Source organism: Trachypithecus francoisi, unplaced genomic scaffold, assembly GCF_009764315.1.
Source record: "Trachypithecus francoisi isolate TF-2019V2 unplaced genomic scaffold, Tfra_2.0 Lachesis_group7, whole genome shotgun sequence".
NCBI classification, from domain to species: domain Eukaryota; kingdom Metazoa; phylum Chordata; class Mammalia; order Primates; family Cercopithecidae; genus Trachypithecus; species Trachypithecus francoisi.
In genome coordinates this window covers 50773038-50794097 of record NW_022681472.1, presented here as the reverse complement: position 1 = coordinate 50794097, position 21060 = coordinate 50773038, and the positions used below count along the sequence as shown (strand labels likewise).

General features: G+C 44.3%; 1 protein-coding gene across 4 annotated transcripts in view; it reads right to left on the bottom strand.

The window, feature by feature from the left end:
* The window catches only part of NDUFAF6 (NADH:ubiquinone oxidoreductase complex assembly factor 6), a 113329-nt gene that overhangs the window by 77048 nt on the left and 15221 nt on the right, over window positions 1–21060 (bottom strand). For 2 of the 4 annotated variants that reach the window (XM_033202662.1, XM_033202666.1), the window contains exon 3: window positions 8211–8329. The exons of 1 other annotated variant lie outside the window; for it this stretch is intronic. The gene's annotated coding sequence lies outside the window, so the exon portion shown is untranslated. Of the gene's footprint in view, window positions 1–8210; window positions 8330–8433; window positions 8493–21060 lie in introns of those variants that run through there. One more of the 4 variants, XM_033202664.1, reaches the window with a different exon arrangement.

The following is a 21060-nucleotide window of genomic DNA, read 5'->3' as shown; positions in this document are numbered from 1 at the left end:
TTTTAAAGTGCATGTTCATTCCCACTGTCAAAATACATTTGCCTACAACATTTTTAAATAGGGAATGAAACTAAGAAATGCAAATGCAGTGCAGACTAAGCTGCTTTCTTGGTTTGCTGTTGTTATTTGAGAATTTTTCCCACTTTTGAGGGAAAAAAAGAATTTCAAGAGAGAAAAATAATTTAATTAAAAATGGTTCTTTGTAAGACATAGCCCTCACTGTTGCCCCTGCTCATTTATCTAATTCTATTTTTCTTTTCTCTGTTGTTCTGTGTATACAAGTCATGAGTCATCAGAATGGGCCTGTGGGAGCTGAGAGAGAAAGAGGGAAAATAAGTTCTTGATTAAAAAGTAGCACATCAGAGGTCAACAACCATCACAGTTCAGCTTCAGTTGCCAAAGTTGTCTCCAGGGATATTCCAAATTTAGAAAACCAATAAAGAAAGACATGGGGATGATAAGCACTGAATGCTGGATAGCTGTTACCTCTGGGTGACAAAGCAATGCATTCAGAGAAGGACACACATGGGGTTGAATGATATCAGTAAAGTTTTATTTCTGAGGCTGAGTGGTGGATACATCAATGTTAGCAACAACCACACAGTTCAGCTTCAGCTGCCGAAGCATAGGCTCCAAAACCCACAGGTAATATGAAAATGCTGTGAAGTTCATCCTGATTCCTCTCCTCTATCTAATAGCTTTATACACACTTAGATGCGATCTTTGAGAGGTAGGGGAGAACCCTAGTGGAGGCTACTATAGTAAGGATAATAAAGTTGAATAAATTAACTTAGAAGCATTGGAATTAAACACCAGCCTAGTAAGACAGGCTAAGAGGAGGAGGCTGATGTAAACAAGAAAACATCGTTAGAACTTATTATGCAAAATGTTACCTTGAGGTCCCAATCTGATTAGTTTTTTGCAATTCATCTCTCGCTTCCTCTTTTTTTTTTTTTTTTTGAGACAGAGTCTCGCTGTGTGGCCCAGGCTGGAGTGCAGTGGCCGGATCTCAGCTCACTGCAAGCTCCGCCCACCGGGTTTACACCATTCTCCTGCCTCAGCCTCCCAAGTAGCTGGGACTACAGGCGCCCGCCACCTCGCCCGGCTAGTTTCACCATGTTAGCCAGGATGGTCTCGATCTCCTGACCTCGTGATCCGCCCGTCTCGGCCTCCCAAAGTGCTGGGATTACAGGCTTGAGCCCCCGCGCCCGGCCTCGCTTCCTCTTTTTGTCTCCAGCTTTCCTCTCTTCATAGGAGGGGGTTGGGCTTCTTATTCCAGGACCCTAGTTCCCCTAAGCAGCCTAAAACTGGGCAGATCTATTAGCCAGGACTGTCTCTGTCAATAAAGGCTGCTCTTCCAATGCATTTTTCAGTGTGCTAAGATGTAATTCTAAACATACTCTGATTCCCATACATGTTAGCTCCTATTCTAACGTAATGCTCTGTTGTGGTTGGGAACATATTGAGTCCCACAGATGAGTACTTGTGGACAATGGACCTCTTTGGGGGAGGGAGCCCCAAGGGAGAGGAGGGAAGAGTGTTTATTCCATTAATGTGTATGTGTGTGTCCCCACCATAATTTCTGAAGGGACTGGAAGCAAGACCTCAAGGCAGCTAATAAAGTACTGGGGAGAACTACACCTCTGCTTTGGAGGGGGCTGGGTGACCAATGGCATCTGTAAGGGTGGATGAACCAAGTCAATAAAAGTTCTAAAATAATACACATACTGTGTTATGGCTGCACTGGCTTAACAATTTTAAACTATATGTCTCTGGGGATATTCTAAATTTAGAAAACCCATAAAGACAGACATGGGAATGATAAACACTGAATCCTGTATAGTTTGTACTTCTGGGGGACAAAGGAATGCGTTCAGGGAAGGACACACATGGGGAATCAAGTATATCAGTGAAGTTTGATTTCCGAAGCTGAGTGGTGGATACACCAATGTTAGCATCATCATAATGGTGTTGTTTAAAAAAAAAAAAAATCCCAGTTTTACTGACTACTAAATATTGATAGGTATAGTCCACATACACAAGAGCTCCTGTAGATGCTCAAGTTTTAAATATACATAGTGGCCAAATACACACAATATAAAATTTACCATTTAACCACACTGGTGTTTTCTTAGTCCTAAGTTGCTCTCATGTGACAAGTAATAGGGGAATAGACTCATCATATCACAGAAACCAAATTAGCTCATATGCTATTTTTCCAGTATGTTTTGAAGTGACTAGAAAGAGCTTTCTCACAAAGAGAAAGCCTTCCTCATCTTTGAGGACCCTAAGGAAAAAGCAGAAAACCGAAAACCCGTGGAACTGCATTCTTTTATTAGACTTAGTGGTTTCAAGAACCTCTCAATTTTTCACTATATTAAGCTATTAAAGGAAATTGAGAGTTCAGATGAAAAATTTTGAAGTCATATCTCTTTATGTTTAAAATGATTTCAGAAAGCTACCTCTAGATCGTATTTTTAATTTTGGTGACAATTGTCTCTCCCGGAAGCAAATGTCCTCAAGGACCTTCACGTCTCAGGAGGAAACAGGTGTACCCGGATATAAAGCTGCAAAGGAAGGCCTGGCTGTGTGGTTAGCTGCAAGCACCAATAGAGAACAAACTGTGTCAAGATATTTATTAGGACAGTTGTTTTTATCAGGGCTCTACTTACAAACTTCTTAATGTTTTGAGTGGTCTGCCCTTAACCCTATTTTTTCCACAAAGCTTGTGATGCGTGATTTTGCTGAACATGAGATTTTTTAAAAATAGAAAATTGTGTAGGGCGAGGTGGCTTACACCTATAATCCCAGCACTTTGGGAGGCTGAGGCAGGCAGTTCATGAGGTCAGGAGATTGAGACCATCCTGGTTAACACGGTGAAACCCCATCTCTACTAAAAATACAAAAAATTAGCCAGGCATGGTGGCACACGTCTGTAGTCCCAGCTACTCGGGAGGCTGAGGCAGGAGAATCACTCGAAACCTGGGAGGCAGAGGTTGCAGTGAGCCAAAATCGCACCACTGCACTCCAGCCTGGGTGACAGAGTGAGACTCCATCTCAAAAAAGAAAAAAAGAAAATTGTACAAAATTGTATAAAAATATATTGTTGCAGGGTACAGTGGCTCACACCTGTAATCCCAGCACTCTGGGAGGCCAAGGCAGGCAGATCACAAGGTCAGGCGTTTGAGACCAGCCTGGCCAACATGGTGAAACCCCGTCTCTACTAAAAATACAAAAATTAGCTAGGCATGGTGGCACTTGCCTGTAATCCCAGCTACTTGGCAGGCTGAGGCAGGAGAATTGCTTGGACCTGGGAGGCGGAGGTTGCAGTGAGCTGAGATCACATCACTGACTGCACTCCAGCCTGGGCGAAAGAATGAGATTCTGTCTCAGAAAAGAAAAAAAAAAACATATATATATATATATATATATATATATAATTATTGTTTTTCTTTTCTACTTTCTGGGCTGATATTAACCCAGGGGTTATGCAAATCAAAATGGCCTAAATAATCAGGAAAATGCATCATTTTACACAATCTGATGTTCCAAAGAGTCGCATAAGTAGAGTGGCATAATGATGTCATCAAGCACTAAATACTTTATATTATCTCCTCCGCTAGCCTCAGCACCTTGGCTTTCATCAGCAGCTTCTCCTCATGGTTACAGGTTGGCTGCCATAGCTCCAGTGCTCACACCATCACACAGCTATGTTCAGAGGCAAAAAGAAGTTTTTGCTATAGTGTCTTTTTTTGATTAGGGAGGAAACTATTTCTAGAACTCCCCTCCAGATTTCCCTTCAGGTCCTTTTGGCCAGACTTGGATTACATGTCCATCCCCTAGCTGCAAAGGAGGCTGGTAAATGAGTATCTAGCATTTCCAACCTTTAGAGAGGAAGGCAGCTCTACCACTAAGGAACACACATTGGGAATGGCTCTTAGGTTGGCAATCAGCACTGTCACCTGAGGCAGGAGGTAACCAGACAGGTCTGTTTGCCAGCAGAACCTATGCCTTTAACCTCTGCTCCATGATGTCACCTTTAAGACCCATCCAGCTCTTAAATTACCCTTCCATCACAAACACTATTATGTAACCACACCCCCAAACTCTACACCTTCTCTCCCATCTGTGTACATGAAGTTCCCTCAACCTGAAATTCTGCTCCTTCCACATCTGCTTTAGACATAAAGTCTACTCTTAATAGATGCCACTCAAACACCACTTTCCCAATAAAGTCTTCCAAATAACTGTGGCTAAGCTTTACAACTCCTTTCTGGTCTCCTGTAGCACAAGGGAACGCCCTATGGACTCCACAAGTTTGGTGATTGAATTGGACTGTTTTGCTCTCTGAGATTCAGAAGGAAATGTAATAAAAAATAGATTTCTCCTCACATAATAGAGTATTGGGGGGGATTTGAGTAAAGTGATACTACACAAAAGAGCTACCAAAGTAGTTAACATTATTGGTTTTTTGTTTTATGCTATTTGTAAGCTCTTGCACAAATCATTTTGGTAATTTACTTAAAAATAATTAATGTCATTTCCCAAATTATTTGAATGACTATTTTAACTCTCTGTTTTTTCAACTGTTAAGAACTGGTCTCTGAATTTTTAAACTGCTTCTCAAAATTAGCAAAATTATAAAAATTGTTGAACCTAGGTGATGGATACACAGGGATTCAGCACATTGCTCTACTTTTGTGTAAGGTCAATACAATTTAAAACTATTTTGGATAGGACCTCTGGTTTCTGCTTCTGCACGTAAAGAGCTTGGAAGTTGCCATTCTATCTTAATAGCAACTACAAAGCAGGACAGGCTGAAAACTCAACAACTCTTCTTGCATCTGTAAGAAAGGTGAGGACACAGGAAAAACTGCTGCCCCCAAGATTGGAGACAGACAGACAAATACAGCTCACTGGAGCAGAGGTTCATGAGTAGAAACCTCCACAGAAACTAGGTCCCTCCCCTAGGGACCCTGATTTGCTATCTCTGAGGTGGACTCTGGAATCTGTGCTTTAATAAGTGCCCTTTGGTGACTCTTCAGTACAGGCACATTTAGGAAACCAGGTGATTGATTAAGACGTGGACCCTGGACCCTCTCTGGATGCAGCCCGCCTCGGTTTGAATCTTGGCTCTACCATTCATAGTATGATCTTAGAAAAGTTACTTAATATCCATAAGCCTCAATTTTCTCATTTGTAAAATGGTAACAACCATAGCTATTTCCTAGTATTGTTGTGAGGTTTAAATGAGATCATGATAATGAAATAATACCAGTACAAGATTTGGGGGACTTGATTTAAGAAAAATTGGCTGGATGTGGTGGCTCATGCCTGTAAATCCTAGCACTCTGGGAGGCCGAGGTGGGTGGATCACTTGAGGTCAGGAGTTGCGAGACCAGCCTGGCCAACATGGTGAAAACCTGTCTTTACTAAAAATACAAAAATTAGCCAGGCAGTGGTGGCATGCACCTGTAATCCCAGCTACTCAGGAGGCTGAGGCAGGAGAATCGCTTGAGCCTGGAAGGTGGAGATTGCGGTGAGCCAAGATCGTGCCTCTGCACTACAGTCTGGGTGACAAAGTGAGATCCCCTGTCTTAAAAAAAAAAAAAAGAATAGCAAAGATATCTTGAATTTACAATTTTTATGAAACCAAAGGACTATGTGAACACATTATTAGGGCCCAGGAAACTTTATTAACTTCATGGAAAATCTGCCTCTGAGTAGTTATTATTTTATTTTGCCTAGACTTCATGTATGTCATTCCTTTTAGTTTTTGCAATAACCACATGCAAAAAGTGTTATTTTTACCACTTTATAGTAGAAGAATCAAAATAGAGGCTTACGGAGATGGTGGTCTGCCCAAGACTACACCAAAAACAGTAGCTGTACAAACCCAGGACTACCATGTTGCAGGGCTGACCAGTACTGTCTGGATCACATAACAAACATACACACTCTGTCTTTATTAGTCCTCCTTTTAGGTGAATGACCTTGTTGAAGTTAAAGAGAGATACAGAGTCTCAACTTAGTTGGCTCTTCCATATTACAGTGGGTCACCATGGAGCTGGGACTGTTCTCAGTTTTGAAGCCAGAATCTCAAGGTTTCTATTACATGCATGCTCTAGCAACTAATTGTTTAAACAAACTTGCGAAAGGCTGACTGAACAAACGTAATGCCAGTGTGTTCACGCATAATGGGAGGGTGCCTGCCTGATAATCAGTGCAGTCAAAGGGCTAAACCACAGATCAGAAGACAGCTTGGTAAACCTGGAATCAGAAATAGGAGTTGGGTTTCATGATGAGATAGTTTCATCAAACTAGGCTAATCAAATGAATGGCTATTTCTTCAGAGGAGATACACAGTCATGCATCACTTAAAGATGAGGACATGTTTTGAGAAATGCATCATTAAGTGATTTTGTCATTGTTCAAATATCATAGAGTATACCTACACAAACCTAGATGGCTTAGCCTACTACACACCTAACCTATATGGTAGAGGCTATTGCTTCTAGGCTACAAACCTGCACAGCATGTTACTGTACTCAATACTGTAGGCAATTGTGACACAATAGTATTTGTGTATATAAACACATCTAAGCATAGAAAAGATGTATCTTTTTTTTTTCTTTTTTTTGAGACGGAGTCTCACTCTGTCGCCCAGGCTGGAGTGCAGTGATGCGATCTCGGCCCACTGCAAGCTCCGCTTCCTGGGTTCATGCCATTCTCCTGCCTCAGCCTCCTGAGTAGCTGGGACTACAGGCACCTGCCACCATGTCTGGCTAATTCTGTTTCTGTATTTTTAGTAGAGACAGGGTTTCACTGTGTTAGCCAGGATGGTCTCTATCTCTTGACCTCGTGATCTGCCCTCCTTGGCCTCCCAAAGTGCTGGGATTGATTACAGGTGTGAGCCATTGCGCCTGGCCAATTTTTTTTTTTTTTTTTGAGACAAGTGACTCTGTCACTTAGATTGGAGTGCAGTGGCGCAATGACAGCTCACTGCAGCTTTGACCTCCTGGGCTCAAGCGCCCATCATTGACCAAAATGTCATTATGCAGTGCATAAGCGTACATCTGCCAATCAAATAGTGGCTTGAGGTCAGGAATCAGAATATCAGCTCTCTCGGCCGGGCGCGGTGGCTCAAGCCTGTAATCCCAGCACTTTGGGAGGCCGAGACGGGCGGATCACGAGGTCAGGAGATCGAGACCATCCCGGCTAACACGGTGAAACCCCGTCTCTACTAAAAATACAAAAACTAGCCGGGCGAGGTGGCCGGCGCCTGTAGTCCCAGCTACTCGGGAGGCTGAGGCAGGAGAATGGCGTAAACCCGGGAGGCGGAGCTTGCAGTGAGCTGAGATCTGGCCACTGCACTCCAGTCCGGGTGACAGAGCGAGACTCTGCCTCAAAAAAAAAAAAAAAAAAGAATATCAGCTCTCTCAAGGAAGCATTGGTCAAAAGGCAACAAATTCTCTCTCTCTAGTTCTCCTTTTTAAAGCAAATCTCCATAAGCATAGTTTGTACTGTTTTGGTTATCAGTGTCTAAAAACATAATTTTACCTGTTTTAGGAAATGTATTGGCTCACATAACTAAAAAAAATCTAAGGGCAGCTCATGGCCAAATCGGGGCCCAAATGATGTGTTCCCTTCCATGTGTTGCTTAATTCTCAGGCTTCACATGGAAGTAAGATGGCTATAGCTGCTGCAGTCATCAAGTTTCAAGTTCAAGCACATTAAGGTTCAAGTACAACATATGTCTTAATCCTTTTCCTGTTGCTATAACAATATACCTGAGACTGGGTTATTTATAAAAGAGGTTTATTAGGCTCACAGTTCTAGAGACTGGGATGTTCAAGATCAGGCAGTTGCATCTGGTGAGGGCCTCCTGCTGCATTGCAGTGTGTCAGAAAAGTAGAAGGGCAAGCAAAAGAGACCAAATGCAAGAGGCAGCCTTGCTTTATAACAACCCACTCTCATGGGAACTAATCCAGAACTGAGAGAACAAGAACTCACTGCAAGAGTAAGGCATTCATCCCTCTTAACAATCTAATCACCTCTTAAAGGCACCACCTCCCAATACTGCCACACTGGAGTCCAAGCCTCAATGTGAGTTTTGTGTGGATAAACCATATCAAAACCATGGCAATACTGGGGTGGGGAAGAGCCTCTTGCAGTGGCACTAATTTAACTGACTTCAATTACTTGCTCACCTTTGAATCGATCATGAGGAATGTGAAATGCTGATTGGCAGAGGCCTGGGTCATGTGCCGTTCCTCTTGAGCAGAGGGTGGAGCTCCAGACACTTCATGGGTTATTGAAAGGTGGCTGCCTAAACAAATACAAGGTAGGCTTGATGGAGAAAAGGGGGAATGGAGGTAAATGGAGCACAATTGTGCACTAAACTAAGGTTTCATGTCTTATTTATTAATGTACAGTTGACAGGCCGAGCATGGTGGGTCACACCTGCAATCCCAGCACTTCAGGTGACCGAGGCAGGCAGATCACCTCAGGTCAAGAATTCAAGACCAGTCTGGCCAACATAGTGAAACGCCCTCTCTACTAAAAAAAAAAAAAAAAAAATTAGCTGGTTGTGGTGACAGGCACCTGTAATCCCAGTTATTCAGGAGGCTGAGGCAGAAGAATCGCTTGGACCCAGGAAGTAGAGGTTGCAGTGAGCCAAGATCACACCACTGCACTCCAGTCTGGTTCGTCTCAAAAAAAAAAACAAAAAAAAAACAAACCACAGTTGACAGTGTTATTTGTGTCCTAACAATAACCACATTCCCGTCACACCTTTCTTGGGATACACCCCAGTAGCTCCTTTGAGCCTGGGTGTCTCCCACAAACTGTTTCTTATGATATGTAACTTCTGCAGTTGACTAAACTCATTCAACATGAGTGGTTCAATTTACCACCCATTGTAAAAGGAGAATGTACTCTTTAAAATATATATATACATATAATAAAAATGCATAAAGAACAAAAGACTTTCCCACACATAAGTAAGCATTTATCTCATCACATAAGCATAAGCACTATTTCTTTTTTTGTTTTGTCTTTTTTTGCTTTGAGACAGAGTTTCACTCTGTAAACCAGGCTGCAGTGCAGTGGCCCGATCTCAGCTCACTGTAACCTCTGCCTGCCCGGTTCAAGTGATTCTCCTACTTCAGCCTCCTGAGTAGTTGGGATTACAGGTGTGCACCACCACACCAAGCTAATTTTTTAATTTTTAGTAGAGATGAGGTTTTTGCCATGTTGGCCAAGCTGGTCTCGAACTACTGGCCGCAAGCAATCCACCTGCCTTGGCCTCCCAAAGTGCTGGGATTATAGGCGTGACCCATGGTGCCCAGCCCATTCCAGCCTGTCATCTATGGATAAAGTTCGTTTTTTGTCATGATCCTTTTTTACATTGTTGTGATCCTCCTGCACATATGTCTGCCTTTTCCCTTAGCATTATGTCATAAACATTTTAAAGGTTATTACGTAGGCCTTATTAATATAATTTTTTAATAAAAATATTTGACAAAATATTACAAGAGCAATGTATTTGTGGCAAAATAATTCAAATAACACAGAAATATATAAAGTTAAAAAGTAAAATCCCCAGATTTCAGGAATGTGGACTAAACTCTTGCTGAAATCTCCTTCATAAGACCCCAGGAAGAGATTTTGTTAAAGATACAAAAAGAAAGAGAGAAGGCCAGCACTTTGGGAGGCCGAGACAGGTGGATCACGAGGTCAGGAGATCGAGACCATCCTGGCTAACACGGTGAAACCCCGTCTCTACTAAAAAATACAAAAAACTAGCCGGGCAAGGTGGCGGGCGCCTGTAGTCCCAGCTACTCGGGAGGCTGAGGCAGGAGAATGGCGTAAACCCGGGAGGCAGAGCATGCAGTGAGCTGAGATCCGGCCACTGCACTCCAGCCTGGGTGACAGAGCAAGACTCTGTCTCAAAAAAAAAAAACAAAAAACAAAAACAAAAAAAACAAAAAACAAGAAAGAGAGAAGGAAGGAAGGAAGAGAGGGGTGTGAAAGACAATACAGCCACTTTTGAAAACAAGGAAGGACCCTCTTTCTAAAGGCTGGGCAGCATTCGTCAAGGAATTGAGGAGATAGGAAACCACAAGTAAGCCAAGAGGCCCCAGCTCCTCACCTCCAGGTAGGACTTGAAGCCCAGGGTGCAGGCAGAGGTGTAGCCCACGTGGCAGAAGGTAAGCTTGGTCAGCCTCTGAAAATGGCCCATGCCATCAAAAAGAGAAAATCTCAACAAAAGTGGGGACTTGCGTCTGAGAAAAGAGACTGACCAGAATGATGAGGACCTGAAAAGTAGTGACTTCATATCCTCAAGACAGCTCTCAGTCTTAGCTGCACGCTAAAATCACCTGGGAGCTTAAACAGGAAACAAACACACACTGTTTTGCTCTAGTACACTCAACCCTTCTGACACAAAATGTCTCAGGGCTTATTCTACCCCAAAGAATCCTCCAACTCTTTGGACACCAACTAGGTGTATCACAATTTAATTATGACACTAACTACCTGGAGTGACTGCAGATGCCACAGGTTAAGGGCTCAGTCCCACAAAACTACCCCCAAACTTCAGATGCCAATTGCAGCTAGTGAGTCCCTAGGTTACTCACACTTCTAACTTGGCTACAAATTGGAGGCACCCATTTGCTATGATGGCTCACAGAACTCAGGGAAACACTTATGTTTACCTGTGTTTGCCAGCTTTTTTTTTTTCCAAGACAGGGTCATGCTTTCTCTCCCAGGTTAGAGCAAAATGGCATGGCTATGGTTCACTGCAGCCTCGACCTCCAGGCTCAAGTGATCCTCCCACCTCAGCCTCCCAAGTACCTGGACTATAGGTGTGCACCTCCAAGCCTGGCTAAGTTTTTATTTTTCGTGGAGATGGGGTCTCATTGTGTTGCCAGAACTCAAGTGATCCTCCCACCTTGGCCTCCCAAAGTGTGGGGATTATAGGCATGAGCCACCATGCTTGGCCTCTTTACCAGCTTATTATAAAGGATATGATAGAGAATACAGATGAACAGCCAGATGAAGAGGTACACAGAGTGAGTCCAAACGTGTCCTGAGGGCAAGACTTGGGGTGCACCACCCTTCTAGCATGCAGATGTGTTCACCAACCTAGAAGCTCTCTGAGCCTTGTAGTCTTATGGAGGCTTCATCACATCAGCATGATGGGTTATTAACTCAATCTCCAGCTCTGCTCCCCTTCCTGGGGAGAACAGGGGATGGGACTGAATGTTCCAAGCTTCTAACCATGGCTTGGTCTTTCTGCTGACCAGTTCCCATCCCAAAGCTATCCAGGAGCCCCCCCAAGAGTTGCCTAATTATTAATAGAACAAATGACCCTTCTAGTACCCAGGAAATTCCCAAGGATTTAGGAGCTCTTTGTCAGGAACCAGAGTCCAAGACCAAATATTAGAACAAACGATGTACCTTGCATCCCTGCCACTCAGGAAATTACAAGGGTTTCAGGAGTTCTGTGCCAGGGACTGGGGAGGAAAACCACATATATGTTTTATTATATCATAATGTCACAGAGCTTTTCAGGGTTCATTGCCCACTACTCCCCAGAACAGATATTCCCTAGACCTAACTGTTGATCAGTTAAGTCAGAATTTCAAGTCCAAAAGCTTCAAAAGCAGGAAGCCAACAGTGCAGCCCTCAGTCTATAGCCAAAGGCCTGAGATCCCTCAGAAGGCCACTAATGTAAGTTCCAGAGTCCAAGGGCTGAAGAACCTGGAGTCTGATGTCCAAGGACAGGAGGAGTGGAAGCAAAGGTTCAAGTGATTCTTGTAACTCAGCCACCCGAGTAGCTGGGATTACAGGCACCTGCCACCACACCCAGCTAATTTTGTATTTTTAGTAGAGATGGGGTTTCACCACGTTGGCTAGGATGGTCTCAACCTCCTGACCTCATGATCCGCCTGCCTCAGCCTCCCAAAGTGCTAGGATTACAGGCATGAGCCACCATACCTGGCCCAAACATCAGTACTTTTTTTTTTTTTTTTGAGGCGGAGTCTCGCTCTGTCGCCCGGACTGGAGTGCAGTGGCCGGATCTCAGCTCACTGCAAGCTCTGCCTCCCGGGTTTACGCCATTCTCCTGCCTCAGCCTCCCGAGGAGCTGGGACTACAGGCGCCCGCCACCTCGCCCGGCTAGTTTTTCTATTTTTTTTAGTAGAGACGGGGTTTCACCGTGTTAGCCAGGATGGTCTCGATCTCCTGACCTCGTGATCCGCCCGTCTCGGCCTCCCAAAGTGCTGGGATTACAGGCTTGAGCCACCGCGCCCGGCCAACATCAGTATTTTTAAGCTTCTCAGATATTCCAATGTGCAGCCAAAGTTGATTTCTTGTGCTCAGAAAACTACAGTAGAGAATCATATCCACAAAATGAGAATGGGTGGCTGTAAAATAACAGCATATTATAATTAGGAAGAATTAGAAAAAGATGCTGAAAATAAAATACTTGTAATTTTTGGAAGAAAAAAAATCAATAATGCTCTGAATATCAGACTAGACATGACCATGAAGGAGTCCCTTCAGATGCCTCGCTTCCCAGCACTCATTCAGCCTTTTTCCTCCCACCTGCCCCCTCATCCTTTCTCTAACCCAATCCTAGACCCTGTGAATATAGTTAAAAGAGCATAGTAACAACAGTCTTCCAACCAAGAGTAACAAAGGAAGCTTCCAGGAGGCCAGCAGCTGCAGGTCACGGGGGTTCTGCGATTGTGCTCTTTCTAACTATAGCTCCCTGCTGCCTGAGGCTCTGCCGGATTCTGACTCCCAGCATGGGAGACTCACCTGCAACTTTCGTTGAGAGTATATGGGGAGGGGCCTTGGCAGGAGCAAGTTCAGTAGACATCTCACCATACCTTCCTCTCTTTTCTCCCCAACCTCCACCTTAGATTTATAGGAATACAAAATCTGATTAAAATAGCAATTAGGACAGCTTTAAAGGGAAAAAATAAGCTCAAGAAAGCCACCTGCTGAGTGTGAATGAAAGGGGATCCTCCATCCCACCCACACCTGCCCTCTGTCTCTATCTGGCCCTAATAGCTACAGGGAGCAAAGGAAGACTTGCTCTATCCCAGAGGCAACTCAGCATTGGAATGAGACAGTGGGGACTGGCAAACACGTGACTTGTGCAGGCTTCTCCAAGCAGTTATGTTGGTAGGCTGAGAAAGGAAGAAGCGAGGAGCTGGCATTTTGGAACCTCGCAGATCTTGGTTTGACTTCCTGGGCTGCTACTTGCTTACTTGTTTTGGGCCTAGAAGGCCTTGGGTTTGAATCTCAGGTTGACTCTTGGACAAACACCTACAGGCGTGGAAGTGAGCACCACACCTCTAGCTGGACAGGCTTCTGAAGCTGGCAGGCTATGTACTTCCTGCATATGGGGAAAGGGACATCCTTTGAGACCCCCTTAACAAGGAAAGGCTTGGCTACTGACACTCTGGGAGCAGATGGACTACAGGCTCCAGGTACCTCTGCCCGAAAGTTCCTTAGCATCTCTCCTATGGCACTCTACCTCCTGACAGCTTCCAAGCCAGGTGTGATGCTGCTTCCTTCCTCATCAATACAGCCTCATTGTTTAGCCTATTGCTGCCTAGGCTGCCCCAATTCCATGGGGTTCCTATCTGCAGCATCAACAAATCCTGAGGGCAAGAGCTGGGGAAGGCATTGAAACAAAGGGCTATAACATCCTTCCCTTTTTCTCCATATTGTCTTCAATATCTTCAAAGCTGGAGAACCATACACCCTTTCCTAAACACCCAGGAAGAGAAGAGATTGGAAAATGGAGCTCCTGGGCCCAGTCTTGCTAAGGGAAAGTTTCTCTGAATCAGGAAAGCAGGTGAGGTAAAGGCCAACTCACGGTCCTCCCTCGCAGGAAGCCATGTCTAGGCAGCTTGTCTGGTCATTATATTTTTCTGTGTCTTCCACCCCTACCACCTACCAGGTCTGTTTTACTGTGTTTTTTCCCTTATAGTAAAGATAATTAAAAAAAAAAAAAAAAAAAAAGAAACAGATTCGGCTCTAAGTAGAAACCAACCCAACCTGCTGCAAAGGGATGAGGAGATGGTATGGCCACAACAGCTGGTCAGTGTCCTGAATGACCTTCTAGTTCCTGACTAATGGCCACCTTCCAGGGTGGTATGATGTTCCTGTGCTAACCTTGAGGACTGGCTGAGTGGCTTTCTGGAGTTCCCATAAAGACATTGTTTGTTTTCCTCACTTCCATGAATACCCTTATCTTAGTTGGTTCAGGCTGCTATAATGAAAATACCATAGACTGGGTGGTTTATAAACAACAGAAACGTATTTCTCACAGTTCTGGAGGGTGGGAAGTCCAAGATCAAAAATTCCATGTCTGGGGAGGGCCTTTTTTTTTTTTTTTTTAAGAGACAGGGGTCTTGCTATGTTGCCCAGGCTGGTTCTGAACTCCTGGCCTCAAGCAATCTTCCTACCTCGGCCTCCCAAAGCACGGGGTTTACAGGTGTAAGCCTCCACGTCTGGCCAAAGGTCACTTTTTTTTTTTCCCTCTGTAGCCCAGGCTGGAATGCAGTGGCGTGATCTTGGCTCACTGCAAGCTCCGCCTCCTGGGTTCAAGTGATTCTCATGCCTCAGCCTCCCAAGTAGCTGAGACTACAGGCGCCTGCCACCACGCCCGACTAATTGTTTGTATTTTTCATAGAGACGGGGTTTCACCGTGTTAGCCAGGATGGTCTCGATCTCCTGACCTCGTGATCCACCTGCCTCGGCCTCCCAAAGTGCTGGGATTACAGGTGTGAGCCACCGTGCCCGGCCCAAAGGTCACTTTCTGATTCATAGTTGGGCATCTTCTCACTGTGTCCTCAAGGGGGAGAAGGCATGAGGGAGCTCTCTGGTGTCTCTCATTTTATTTTATTTTTTGAGATAGAATCTTGCTCTGTGGCCCAGGCTGGAGGTCCTATCATCTCCACTTTACAGATAAGGAAAAAATACTGAGACACAGAGAAATTAAGTAGCTTGCTTAAGGTCACACAGCTAGGAAGTGGCAGAGCCAGGATTTGAACCCAGACAGTTTGCCTTCATACATTTCAGTCCCGATCACATGGTAATTACTGAAGGTTTCTCTTAAGAAATGAGTATTTATTTATTTAGTTAGCTAGAGACAGAGGCTTGTTCTGTCACCCAGGCTGTAGTGAAGTGAAGCTATCATAGCTCACTGGAGCCTCAAACTCCTGGGCTCAAGTGATCCTCCCACCTTGGCCTCCCAAAGTGCTGAGATTACAGGTGTGAGGCATCATACCTGGCTAAGAATTTAACATTTATTTATTTATTTAATTTATTTTTGAAACAGTGTCTTGCTCTGTCATCCAGGCTGCATGCAGTGGCACACTCATGGCTCACTGCAGCCTTGACTGCTGGGCTTAAGCAAGTCTCCCACCTCAGTCTCCTGAGTAGCTGGGACTACAGACATGCACCACCATGCCTTTTTCTTATTTTTCTTTAAGTTTTAGTAGAGACAGTGTCTTGCTATGTTGTCCAGGCTGGTCTTAAACTCCTGAGCTCACACAATCCTCCCACCTTGTGCTCCCAAAGTGCTGGGATTATGGCATAACTGAATTTTTAAATTGTACTTAATTTTATGATCAAATACTCATTTTCCTTTAGGGTGGCCTCTTTGAGCTATTTTAAAGATCACATTGTGGCCAAGCACTGTGGCTCATGCCTGCCCCAGCACTTTGGGAGGTTGAGGTGGGCAGATCACTTGAGGTCAGGAGTTAGAGACCAGCCTGACCAACATGGCGAAACCCCACATCTACTAAAAATACAAAAATTAGCCAGGTGTGGTGGCGCACGCCTGTAATCCCAGCTACTCGGTAGGCTGAAGCAGGAGAATTGCTTGAACCTGGGAGGCAGAGGTTGCAATGAGCCGAGATCCAGCCACTGCAATCCAGTCTGTGCAATGGAGCAAGACTCTGTCTCAAGAAAAAAATCACATTGTATCTATTCTTTGCTCTCTAAATCTGCCTTGCTACACCATGGACCAAAACACTTAAAGAACAACCTGGTTGGACTTTTCAGAAAGTAGCTTTCTGGGAGAGCTTTCTCTCTGACACTATCAGAATCTTTGTTTTTTTGATTTAGCATTTGTTAAATAACTACAGTTTGATAGGTAAAGGAAGTGAGATGGAGGTAACACTGCCAGAAATTTTAAAAATGCAGCTGATTTCCAGCTACCGACTACATCATTCTTCAATTTGCAGGTGAGTCAGAATTTCTTTTTTTTTTTTTGAGATGGAGTTTTCTTTTTTTTTTTTCGCTTTTGTTGCCCAGGCTGGAGTGCAATGGTGCAATCTTGGCTCACTGCAACCTCCGCCTCCAGAACTCAAGTGATTCTCTTGCCTCAGCCTCCTGAGTAGCTGGGATTACAGGCGCAAGCCACCACACCCTGCTAATTTTTCCATTTTTAGTAGAGATGGGGTTTCACCATGTTGGCCAGGCTGGTCTCGAACTCCTGACCTCAGGGGATCCACTCACCTTGGTCTCCCAAAGTGCTGGGATTGCAGGCATGAGCCACCACGCCAGGCCCAGAATGTTTAAAATATATGTGAAATATACATAAAAGAGTCTAGAAATACAAGGTGTCATTCTGTCATCTCCACCTGTGAGAAACCTGAAAATAGAGGCATTCCCATTGGCCCAATCCTGACACTGCAGCAGGAACCTCCAAGCTAGTCGTTGCCAAAGAGTGGGGCTCAAGAAGTAACCCAAGATGGAAGAAGCCTAATAATCCATCCGAAGTCACTCTGGTGGTTCTGAGGAGAGGCCAAGCAAAGTCAGTTACACCAAACCACTTATAGCAGGAAGTTAGGCAACAAATATTGTTTGGGAGTATCAGCTTCATTCTATCAATTCTATTAGCTACATCTTGACTTTCATTACTTTGGAGTCAAGGCCATCTTTACTCTAGCATTGGGGTTTCTGAGGACTCAACTGACAGCTAAGTACGCTCCAAAATTCCCTATTGCCTCTGGGCAGCATCACTGAAGGCCCAGCTGTGTGGTCAACATTTACCTTGCAGCTGTGTTCATTTCTGCTGTGATATTTTTGGATTCCAATTATGCTTATAGCTTTTGAGGCTTGATTGTTTACTCACACAGAACACTTTTTCGGATCATAGATGCAAGCTCCTCAAGGGAAGGACTTTCTGAATTATCTTTGTACTCCCAGGACTTGGCAGAGAAGCCAGTACAGAATTCAACAAAGTTGTGCTGGCTCCCACCTCTAACCCTAGCACTTTGAGAGGCCATGGTGGGAGGATGGCTTGAGGCCAGGAGTTCGAGACAAAGGCGTGCTGCATGAAAGAATGGTAGCCAGTCTTCCTGTGTGATGCTGAGGCAACATTTTGGTGAGTTTCCCTTTTTCTAGAAATATATTCCCATAGGTGAGAAGAAAAGGTATATACAATTTACAATTCTGCTTTTTAAAAAAGTTAATATGATATAGGCATTTTCCTGTGTTACCATAAATTCTTCCCAAGCATTTTTGGTATATGCTTGATCAATATTCTATTGTATGAATGTGCCATGCTTTTCTAAGCCAGTCTCCTGGTGTTCAGCATTTTGATTATTTTCTGTTATTTTTATTATTTTTTTTTTTAGAGATGGGAACATGTCACCCAGGCTGGAGTGCGATGGCAAGACCATGGCTCACTATAACCTCGAACTCCTGGATTCAAAAGATCCTCCTGCCTCAGCCTCCTGAGCCAGTGGGATTACAGCTGTGAGCCACCATGCCTGGCTATTTTCTGTTATTAACTATTATAAACAGAATCGTGACTAGCTTTTTCATTTGCATTTTGGCTTAGTTTCTTAGGATTCCCTGACCTGGAATTTCTGGGTTAAATGATATGAATAACTCTTTGCTAATTTGGTAGTTGAAAACACATCATTTTATGTTTTTTTTTTTTTTTGAAACAGAGTCTTGTTCTGTCAACAGGCTGGAGTGCAGTGGCGCAATCTCGGCTCACTGCAACCTCTACCTCCCAGGTTCAAGCAATTCCCCTGCCTCAGTCTCCCGAGTAGCTGGGACTACAGGCACGCGCCACCACACCCGGCTAATTTTTTTGTATTTTAGTAAAGATGGGGTTTCACCATATTAGCCAGGATGGTCTTGATCTCCTCACCTCGTGATCCGCCTGCCTTGACCTCCCAAAGTGCTGGGATTACAGGCGTCAGCCGCTGTGCCCGGCCCATTTTAAGATTTTAATCTGTATTTCTTTTCTTGCTAATGGTGCCAAACAGTTTTCTTTATCTTTGTTTACTAGTTGTATTTCCTCCTTTTCCAACTGTCTGTTCATGTCCTTTGTCGATTTCCTAGTAGGGTCTTAGTATTTTCCTTATCAATTTGCATGAGTTTTTTTTTTCCATTGTAAAGATCCTAAGCCTCACTGTATTTACTGAAAACAATTTGCCTCTTTCTGTGTTCTAGATTTTATTATAATGTTTGGTTATTGATATCAGTGTATTCTAATTTTTCATAACTTAGTGTTTTCCCTTGTGCTTTGTTTCCAACTTTAAAATTATTTTATTTAGAAACAGGGTCTTGCTCTGTGAACCAGGCTGGAGTGCAGTGGCATGATCATAGCTCACTGCAGCCTTGAACTCCCTGGTTCACCTGATCCTCCCGCCTCAGCCTCTTGAGTAACTGGGAACATAGACACACACCACCAGGCCCAGCTAATTTCCTTTCCAAATCCAATATTGTCCAGCTGCTGACCTTATGACTTTGCAAGCTGCTCTCTCTAAAGTAATCAATGACCTTCTGCTACTTTTCAAATCCAGTGGCACCACTTGACCTTTGGAGGCATGTGAAAGGGCAAGAGCACCTCTCCTCTTGCTCTCCTAGGTGGACCCTATTGGTTTTCTCTCCCGAATCATCAGTCCTTTGTCACTGGTTTCTCTTTCACAGTTTCCTTAGCCAGATCCTCCTCATCCTCTTAGTTCCAAAGGTTCCAGGTGCTCCAGGGCTCATTCTCCTTTAATACGTATTCCCTAGGTGATTCATCTCATCTAGTTCTCTGTCTTTAAATGGCAATTTGATCCTGATGCCTCTCTAATTTCTATTGCCAGCCTCCACTTCTCCTCTGAACTCCAGACTCCAACATCTCCACTTGGCTATCTAACAGATGTCCCAAACTTCACATGGTCAAAATCTTGCTCTTTCAGGTTCGTCCTCCCCACCTGAGCAAATAGCATCCTGACCTTAGAGAGTCTTATTCTGAAAGGCTTGCAGTCATTTTTGACTCCTCCTTCTGTCCCACCCTAAGTCAATCTATCAGCAAATCTTATCAAATATATCCAGAACCCAGTTACTTCTCCCCACTTGCATCAATATGACCCAATCCATGATTTTGCTATCTCTCCCCTGGGCACTGCAGTAGAATCCCAACTGGTTTACCTGCTTTTACTCTTGCCCTTTGTACCATCTGCTGCCCACATGGTAGATTTTTAATAGTAAAGTAGATCATGACATCACACCCCTGTGCAGAACCTTCCAGGAAAGTCTCTACTATCTTCTCTAAATCTCTTCATGATCCCAACCCACCTCTCTGACTTGGTCTCCTCCCTTGCTCACTCAGCTCCAGGCACCTTGGTTGTGTGATTCATGAACGACACCAAGCATGCTCCTGCCTCAGGGAGCTTGCACCTGTTCTTCCCTCTGGCTGGAATGCTCTTCTGCAGATGCCCACATGGCATACTGCCCCCTGTGTGCCAGGTTTTACCCAAATGACATTCATAGTAAAGGCCTTCCCTTACTCTGCGTTGATTTTCTTCCTAGCACTTATCACCCCTGACATATGATATATGTTTGTTTATTGCCTGTCTCTACTGACTAGATATTGTGGTAAGCAGTCTCAGAGTGGTTCCCCACGATCTGAACTTCCTGGTATTCGTGCCCTTATGTAATCCCCTCCCATTCAACGTGGCCTGGACTTATTGGCAGTAGTTCAAAATAAATAAAATATGGCAAAAGTAATGGGATGTCACTTCTGAGAATGCTTTACAAAAAGACTGACTTCTGTCTGTTCCTTTCCACCCGCAACTCCCAGCCCAATAGAGATGTCCATGTTGCAATGAGCTGACATCTCTGGCCAGTAACCAGCAGGGACCTGGGGCCTGCCAACTATCATGTGAGTGAGCTGGGGTTGAAGGTTGAATCCTCCCCTGGTTGGCCTTAAGATGACTGTAGCCCCAGCTGACATCTTTTTTTTTTTTTTTTTTTTGAGACAGAGTCTTGCTCTGTCGCCCAGGCTAGAGTACAATGGCGCAGTCTTGGCTCACTGCAACCTCTGTCTCTCAGGTTCGAGCGATTCTCCTGCCTCAGCCTCCCAAGTAGCTGGGATTACAGGCACATGCCACCACGCCTGGCTAATTTTTTGTATTTTTAGTCGAGACGGGGTTTTGCCATGTTGGCCAGGCTGGTCTCGAAATCCTGACCTCAAGTGATCCATCCACCTTGGCCTCCCAAAGTGCTGGGATTACAGACGTGAGCCACCGCGCCCGGCCCCAGCTGACATTTTGATTGTAGCCTTATGAGAGAACCAAAGCCAGAGGCATCCAACTAAGCCCTGCCCGGTTTCCTGACTCACAGAAAGTGTAAAATAATAAATACTTGTTGTTTTAAGCCTCCGAGTTTCAGGATAATGCAACAATAGATGACTAAAGGATCTTTGTCATTATCTTTGGCACCTAGAAAAAAACCTGGCACACACTAGGTACTCAGAAATATTTTGGAATGAATAAATTAATTTCAGGACTTTTTCTAGGAAGATGGTCAGTCTTGCTGTGGATGATGTGGTGTGCAAATGTGAGTCCTGGAACTGCTTCAGCCACTCCATGGCCATTTGTGAGGTCAGCCTGAATGCAGGGCCAACACAGACGGGCATATCCAAGAAAACAGCCAAGTCGCAAAGCCCCAACAAACACATCTGCCCTATCTATAAATTGTTTTGGCTACTTGATCAAAGTTTAAGCTAGTTTGGGCTCA